The sequence below is a fragment of the Scylla paramamosain genome, unplaced genomic scaffold, assembly GCF_035594125.1.
Source record: "Scylla paramamosain isolate STU-SP2022 unplaced genomic scaffold, ASM3559412v1 Contig27, whole genome shotgun sequence".
In the NCBI taxonomy this organism is placed as follows: Eukaryota; Metazoa; Arthropoda; class Malacostraca; order Decapoda; family Portunidae; genus Scylla; species Scylla paramamosain.
Window position 1 is genome coordinate 927,501 of NW_026973692.1, and position 6,895 is coordinate 934,395.

Below are 6,895 nucleotides of genomic sequence, written 5' to 3' on the forward strand. Positions count from 1 at the left end.
GGTTAGGTTAGGTTAGGTTAGGTTAGGTTAGGTTAGGTTAGGTTAGGTTAGGTTAGGTTAGGTTAGGTTAGGTTAGGTTAGGTTAGGTTAGGTTAGGTTAGGTTAGGTTAGGTTAGGTTAGGTTAGGTTAGGTTAGGTTAGGTTAGGTTAGGTTAGGTTAGGTTAGGTTAGGTTAGGTTAGGTTAGGTTAGGTTAGGTTAGGTTAGGTTAGGTTAGGTTAGGTTAGGTTAGGTTAGGTTAGGTTAGGTTAGGTTAGGTTAGGTTAGGTTAGGTTAGGTTAGGTTAGGTTAGGTTAGGTTAGGTTAGGTTAGGTTAGGTTAGGTTAGGTTAGGTTAGGTTAGGTTAGGTTAGGTTAGGTTAGGTTAGGTTAGGTTAGGTTAGGTTAGGTTAGGTTAGGTTAGGTTAGGTTAGGTTAGGTTAGGTTAGGTTAGGTTAGGTTAGGTTAGGTTAGGTTAGGTTAGGTTAGGTTAGGTTAGGTTAGGTTAGGTTAGGTTAGGTTAGGTTAGGTTAGGTTAGGTTAGGTTAGGTTAGGTTAGGTTAGGTTAGGTTAGGTTAGGTTAGGTTAGGTTAGGTTAGGTTAGGTTAGGTTAGGTTAGGTTAGGTTAGGTTAGGTTAGGTTAGGTTAGGTTAGGTTAGGTTAGGTTAGGTTAGGTTAGGTTAGGTTAGGTTAGGTTAGGTTAGGTTAGGTTAGGTTAGGTTAGGTTAGGTTAGGTTAGGTTAGGTTAGGTTAGGTTAGGTTAGGTTAGGTTAGGTTAGGTTAGGTTAGGTTAGGTTAGGTTAGGTTAGGTTAGGTTAGGTTAGGTTAGGTTAGGTTAGGTTAGGTTAGGTTAGGTTAGGTTAGGTTAGGTTAGGTTAGGTTAGGTTAGGTTAGGTTAGGTTAGGTTAGGTTAGGTTAGGTTAGGTTAGGTTAGGTTAGGTTAGGTTAGGTTAGGTTAGGTTAGGTTAGGTTAGGTTAGGTTAGGTTAGGTTAGGTTAGGTTAGGTTAGGTTAGGTTAGGTTAGGTTAGGTTAGGTTAGGTTAGGTTAGGTTAGGTTAGGTTAGGTTAGGTTAGGTTAGGTTAGGTTAGGTTAGGTTAGGTTAGGTTAGGTTAGGTTAGGTTAGGTTAGGTTAGGTTAGGTTAGGTTAGGTTAGGTTAGGTTAGGTTAGGTTAGGTTAGGTTAGGTTAGGTTAGGTTAGGTTAGGTTAGGTTAGGTTAGGTTAGGTTAGGTTAGGTTAGGTTAGGTTAGGTTAGGTTAGGTTAGGTTAGGTTAGGTTAGGTTAGGTTAGGTTAGGTTAGGTTAGGTTAGGTTAGGTTAGGTTAGGTTAGGTTAGGTTAGGTTAGGTTAGGTTAGGTTAGGTTAGGTTAGGTTAGGTTAGGTTAGGTTAGGTTAGGTTAGGTTAGGTTAGGTTAGGTTAGGTTAGGTTAGGTTAGGTTAGGTTAGGTTAGGTTAGGTTAGGTTAGGTTAGGTTAGGTTAGGTTAGGTTAGGTTAGGTTAGGTTAGGTTAGGTTAGGTTAGGTTAGGTTAGGTTAGGTTAGGTTAGGTTAGGTTAGGTTAGGTTAGGTTAGGTTAGGTTAGGTTAGGTTAGGTTAGGTTAGGTTAGGTTAGGTTAGGTTAGGTTAGGTTAGGTTAGGTTAGGTTAGGTTAGGTTAGGTTAGGTTAGGTTAGGTTAGGTTAGGTTAGGTTAGGTTAGGTTAGGTTAGGTTAGGTTAGGTTAGGTTAGGTTAGGTTAGGTTAGGTTAGGTTAGGTTAGGTTAGGTTAGGTTAGGTTAGGTTAGGTTAGGTTAGGTTAGGTTAGGTTAGGTTAGGTTAGGTTAGGTTAGGTTAGGTTAGGTTAGGTTAGGTTAGGTTAGGTTAGGTTAGGTTAGGTTAGGTTAGGTTAGGTTAGGTTAGGTTAGGTTAGGTTAGGTTAGGTTAGGTTAGGTTAGGTTAGGTTAGGTTAGGTTAGGTTAGGTTAGGTTAGGTTAGGTTAGGTTAGGTTAGGTTAGGTTAGGTTAGGTTAGGTTAGGTTAGGTTAGGTTAGGTTAGGTTAGGTTAGGTTAGGTTAGGTTAGGTTAGGTTAGGTTAGGTTAGGTTAGGTTAGGTTAGGTTAGGTTAGGTTAGGTTAGGTTAGGTTAGGTTAGGTTAGGTTAGGTTAGGTTAGGTTAGGTTAGGTTAGGTTAGGTTAGGTTAGGTTAGGTTAGGTTAGGTTAGGTTAGGTTAGGTTAGGTTAGGTTAGGTTAGGTTAGGTTAGGTTAGGTTAGGTTAGGTTAGGTTAGGTTAGGTTAGGTTAGGTTAGGTTAGGTTAGGTTAGGTTAGGTTAGGTTAGGTTAGGTTAGGTTAGGTTAGGTTAGGTTAGGTTAGGTTAGGTTAGGTTAGGTTAGGTTAGGTTAGGTTAGGTTAGGTTAGGTTAGGTTAGGTTAGGTTAGGTTAGGTTAGGTTAGGTTAGGTTAGGTTAGGTTAGGTTAGGTTAGGTTAGGTTAGGTTAGGTTAGGTTAGGTTAGGTTAGGTTAGGTTAGGTTAGGTTAGGTTAGGTTAGGTTAGGTTAGGTTAGGTTAGGTTAGGTTAGGTTAGGTTAGGTTAGGTTAGGTTAGGTTAGGTTAGGTTAGGTTAGGTTAGGTTAGGTTAGGTTAGGTTAGGTTAGGTTAGGTTAGGTTAGGTTAGGTTAGGTTAGGTTAGGTTAGGTTAGGTTAGGTTAGGTTAGGTTAGGTTAGGTTAGGTTAGGTTAGGTTAGGTTAGGTTAGGTTAGGTTAGGTTAGGTTAGGTTAGGTTAGGTTAGGTTAGGTTAGGTTAGGTTAGGTTAGGTTAGGTTAGGTTAGGTTAGGTTAGGTTAGGTTAGGTTAGGTTAGGTTAGGTTAGGTTAGGTTAGGTTAGGTTAGGTTAGGTTAGGTTAGGTTAGGTTAGGTTAGGTTAGGTTAGGTTAGGTTAGGTTAGGTTAGGTTAGGTTAGGTTAGGTTAGGTTAGGTTAGGTTAGGTTAGGTTAGGTTAGGTTAGGTTAGGTTAGGTTAGGTTAGGTTAGGTTAGGTTAGGTTAGGTTAGGTTAGGTTAGGTTAGGTTAGGTTAGGTTAGGTTAGGTTAGGTTAGGTTAGGTTAGGTTAGGTTAGGTTAGGTTAGGTTAGGTTAGGTTAGGTTAGGTTAGGTTAGGTTAGGTTAGGTTAGGTTAGGTTAGGTTAGGTTAGGTTAGGTTAGGTTAGGTTAGGTTAGGTTAGGTTAGGTTAGGTTAGGTTAGGTTAGGTTAGGTTAGGTTAGGTTAGGTTAGGTTAGGTTAGGTTAGGTTAGGTTAGGTTAGGTTAGGTTAGGTTAGGTTAGGTTAGGTTAGGTTAGGTTAGGTTAGGTTAGGTTAGGTTAGGTTAGGTTAGGTTAGGTTAGGTTAGGTTAGGTTAGGTTAGGTTAGGTTAGGTTAGGTTAGGTTAGGTTAGGTTAGGTTAGGTTAGGTTAGGTTAGGTTAGGTTAGGTTAGGTTAGGTTAGGTTAGGTTAGGTTAGGTTAGGTTAGGTTAGGTTAGGTTAGGTTAGGTTAGGTTAGGTTAGGTTAGGTTAGGTTAGGTTAGGTTAGGTTAGGTTAGGTTAGGTTAGGTTAGGTTAGGTTAGGTTAGGTTAGGTTAGGTTAGGTTAGGTTAGGTTAGGTTAGGTTAGGTTAGGTTAGGTTAGGTTAGGTTAGGTTAGGTTAGGTTAGGTTAGGTTAGGTTAGGTTAGGTTAGGTTAGGTTAGGTTAGGTTAGGTTAGGTTAGGTTAGGTTAGGTTAGGTTAGGTTAGGTTAGGTTAGGTTAGGTTAGGTTAGGTTAGGTTAGGTTAGGTTAGGTTAGGTTAGGTTAGGTTAGGTTAGGTTAGGTTAGGTTAGGTTAGGTTAGGTTAGGTTAGGTTAGGTTAGGTTAGGTTAGGTTAGGTTAGGTTAGGTTAGGTTAGGTTAGGTTAGGTTAGGTTAGGTTAGGTTAGGTTAGGTTAGGTTAGGTTAGGTTAGGTTAGGTTAGGTTAGGTTAGGTTAGGTTAGGTTAGGTTAGGTTAGGTTAGGTTAGGTTAGGTTAGGTTAGGTTAGGTTAGGTTAGGTTAGGTTAGGTTAGGTTAGGTTAGGTTAGGTTAGGTTAGGTTAGGTTAGGTTAGGTTAGGTTAGGTTAGGTTAGGTTAGGTTAGGTTAGGTTAGGTTAGGTTAGGTTAGGTTAGGTTAGGTTAGGTTAGGTTAGGTTAGGTTAGGTTAGGTTAGGTTAGGTTAGGTTAGGTTAGGTTAGGTTAGGTTAGGTTAGGTTAGGTTAGGTTAGGTTAGGTTAGGTTAGGTTAGGTTAGGTTAGGTTAGGTTAGGTTAGGTTAGGTTAGGTTAGGTTAGGTTAGGTTAGGTTAGGTTAGGTTAGGTTAGGTTAGGTTAGGTTAGGTTAGGTTAGGTTAGGTTAGGTTAGGTTAGGTTAGGTTAGGTTAGGTTAGGTTAGGTTAGGTTAGGTTAGGTTAGGTTAGGTTAGGTTAGGTTAGGTTAGGTTAGGTTAGGTTAGGTTAGGTTAGGTTAGGTTAGGTTAGGTTAGGTTAGGTTAGGTTAGGTTAGGTTAGGTTAGGTTAGGTTAGGTTAGGTTAGGTTAGGTTAGGTTAGGTTAGGTTAGGTTAGGTTAGGTTAGGTTAGGTTAGGTTAGGTTAGGTTAGGTTAGGTTAGGTTAGGTTAGGTTAGGTTAGGTTAGGTTAGGTTAGGTTAGGTTAGGTTAGGTTAGGTTAGGTTAGGTTAGGTTAGGTTAGGTTAGGTTAGGTTAGGTTAGGTTAGGTTAGGTTAGGTTAGGTTAGGTTAGGTTAGGTTAGGTTAGGTTAGGTTAGGTTAGGTTAGGTTAGGTTAGGTTAGGTTAGGTTAGGTTAGGTTAGGTTAGGTTAGGTTAGGTTAGGTTAGGTTAGGTTAGGTTAGGTTAGGTTAGGTTAGGTTAGGTTAGGTTAGGTTAGGTTAGGTTAGGTTAGGTTAGGTTAGGTTAGGTTAGGTTAGGTTAGGTTAGGTTAGGTTAGGTTAGGTTAGGTTAGGTTAGGTTAGGTTAGGTTAGGTTAGGTTAGGTTAGGTTAGGTTAGGTTAGGTTAGGTTAGGTTAGGTTAGGTTAGGTTAGGTTAGGTTAGGTTAGGTTAGGTTAGGTTAGGTTAGGTTAGGTTAGGTTAGGTTAGGTTAGGTTAGGTTAGGTTAGGTTAGGTTAGGTTAGGTTAGGTTAGGTTAGGTTAGGTTAGGTTAGGTTAGGTTAGGTTAGGTTAGGTTAGGTTAGGTTAGGTTAGGTTAGGTTAGGTTAGGTTAGGTTAGGTTAGGTTAGGTTAGGTTAGGTTAGGTTAGGTTAGGTTAGGTTAGGTTAGGTTAGGTTAGGTTAGGTTAGGTTAGGTTAGGTTAGGTTAGGTTAGGTTAGGTTAGGTTAGGTTAGGTTAGGTTAGGTTAGGTTAGGTTAGGTTAGGTTAGGTTAGGTTAGGTTAGGTTAGGTTAGGTTAGGTTAGGTTAGGTTAGGTTAGGTTAGGTTAGGTTAGGTTAGGTTAGGTTAGGTTAGGTTAGGTTAGGTTAGGTTAGGTTAGGTTAGGTTAGGTTAGGTTAGGTTAGGTTAGGTTAGGTTAGGTTAGGTTAGGTTAGGTTAGGTTAGGTTAGGTTAGGTTAGGTTAGGTTAGGTTAGGTTAGGTTAGGTTAGGTTAGGTTAGGTTAGGTTAGGTTAGGTTAGGTTAGGTTAGGTTAGGTTAGGTTAGGTTAGGTTAGGTTAGGTTAGGTTAGGTTAGGTTAGGTTAGGTTAGGTTAGGTTAGGTTAGGTTAGGTTAGGTTAGGTTAGGTTAGGTTAGGTTAGGTTAGGTTAGGTTAGGTTAGGTTAGGTTAGGTTAGGTTAGGTTAGGTTAGGTTAGGTTAGGTTAGGTTAGGTTAGGTTAGGTTAGGTTAGGTTAGGTTAGGTTAGGTTAGGTTAGGTTAGGTTAGGTTAGGTTAGGTTAGGTTAGGTTAGGTTAGGTTAGGTTAGGTTAGGTTAGGTTAGGTTAGGTTAGGTTAGGTTAGGTTAGGTTAGGTTAGGTTAGGTTAGGTTAGGTTAGGTTAGGTTAGGTTAGGTTAGGTTAGGTTAGGTTAGGTTAGGTTAGGTTAGGTTAGGTTAGGTTAGGTTAGGTTAGGTTAGGTTAGGTTAGGTTAGGTTAGGTTAGGTTAGGTTAGGTTAGGTTAGGTTAGGTTAGGTTAGGTTAGGTTAGGTTAGGTTAGGTTAGGTTAGGTTAGGTTAGGTTAGGTTAGGTTAGGTTAGGTTAGGTTAGGTTAGGTTAGGTTAGGTTAGGTTAGGTTAGGTTAGGTTAGGTTAGGTTAGGTTAGGTTAGGTTAGGTTAGGTTAGGTTAGGTTAGGTTAGGTTAGGTTAGGTTAGGTTAGGTTAGGTTAGGTTAGGTTAGGTTAGGTTAGGTTAGGTTAGGTTAGGTTAGGTTAGGTTAGGTTAGGTTAGGTTAGGTTAGGTTAGGTTAGGTTAGGTTAGGTTAGGTTAGGTTAGGTTAGGTTAGGTTAGGTTAGGTTAGGTTAGGTTAGGTTAGGTTAGGTTAGGTTAGGTTAGGTTAGGTTAGGTTAGGTTAGGTTAGGTTAGGTTAGGTTAGGTTAGGTTAGGTTAGGTTAGGTTAGGTTAGGTTAGGTTAGGTTAGGTTAGGTTAGGTTAGGTTAGGTTAGGTTAGGTTAGGTTAGGTTAGGTTAGGTTATTGTGGAAGTTAAGTTAGGTTAAGTTAAGATTAGGTTATTAGGTTAGGTTAGGTTAAAGTTAGGATTAAAGGTTATTAGATACGAAGTTAGTTAGAGTTAAGTTAGGTTAAGTTAGTTAGAAGTTAAGTTAGTTGAGTTAATTAGGTTAAGTTAGGTTAAGTTAAGATTAGAGATTAATTAAGTTAAGTTATTAGGTTAGGTTAGTTATTAGTTAAGTTAAGTTAAGTTAGGTTAATTAAGTTAAGTTAGATTAAGTTAGTTAATTAAGTTAGAAGTTAGGATATAGGATTAATTAGGTT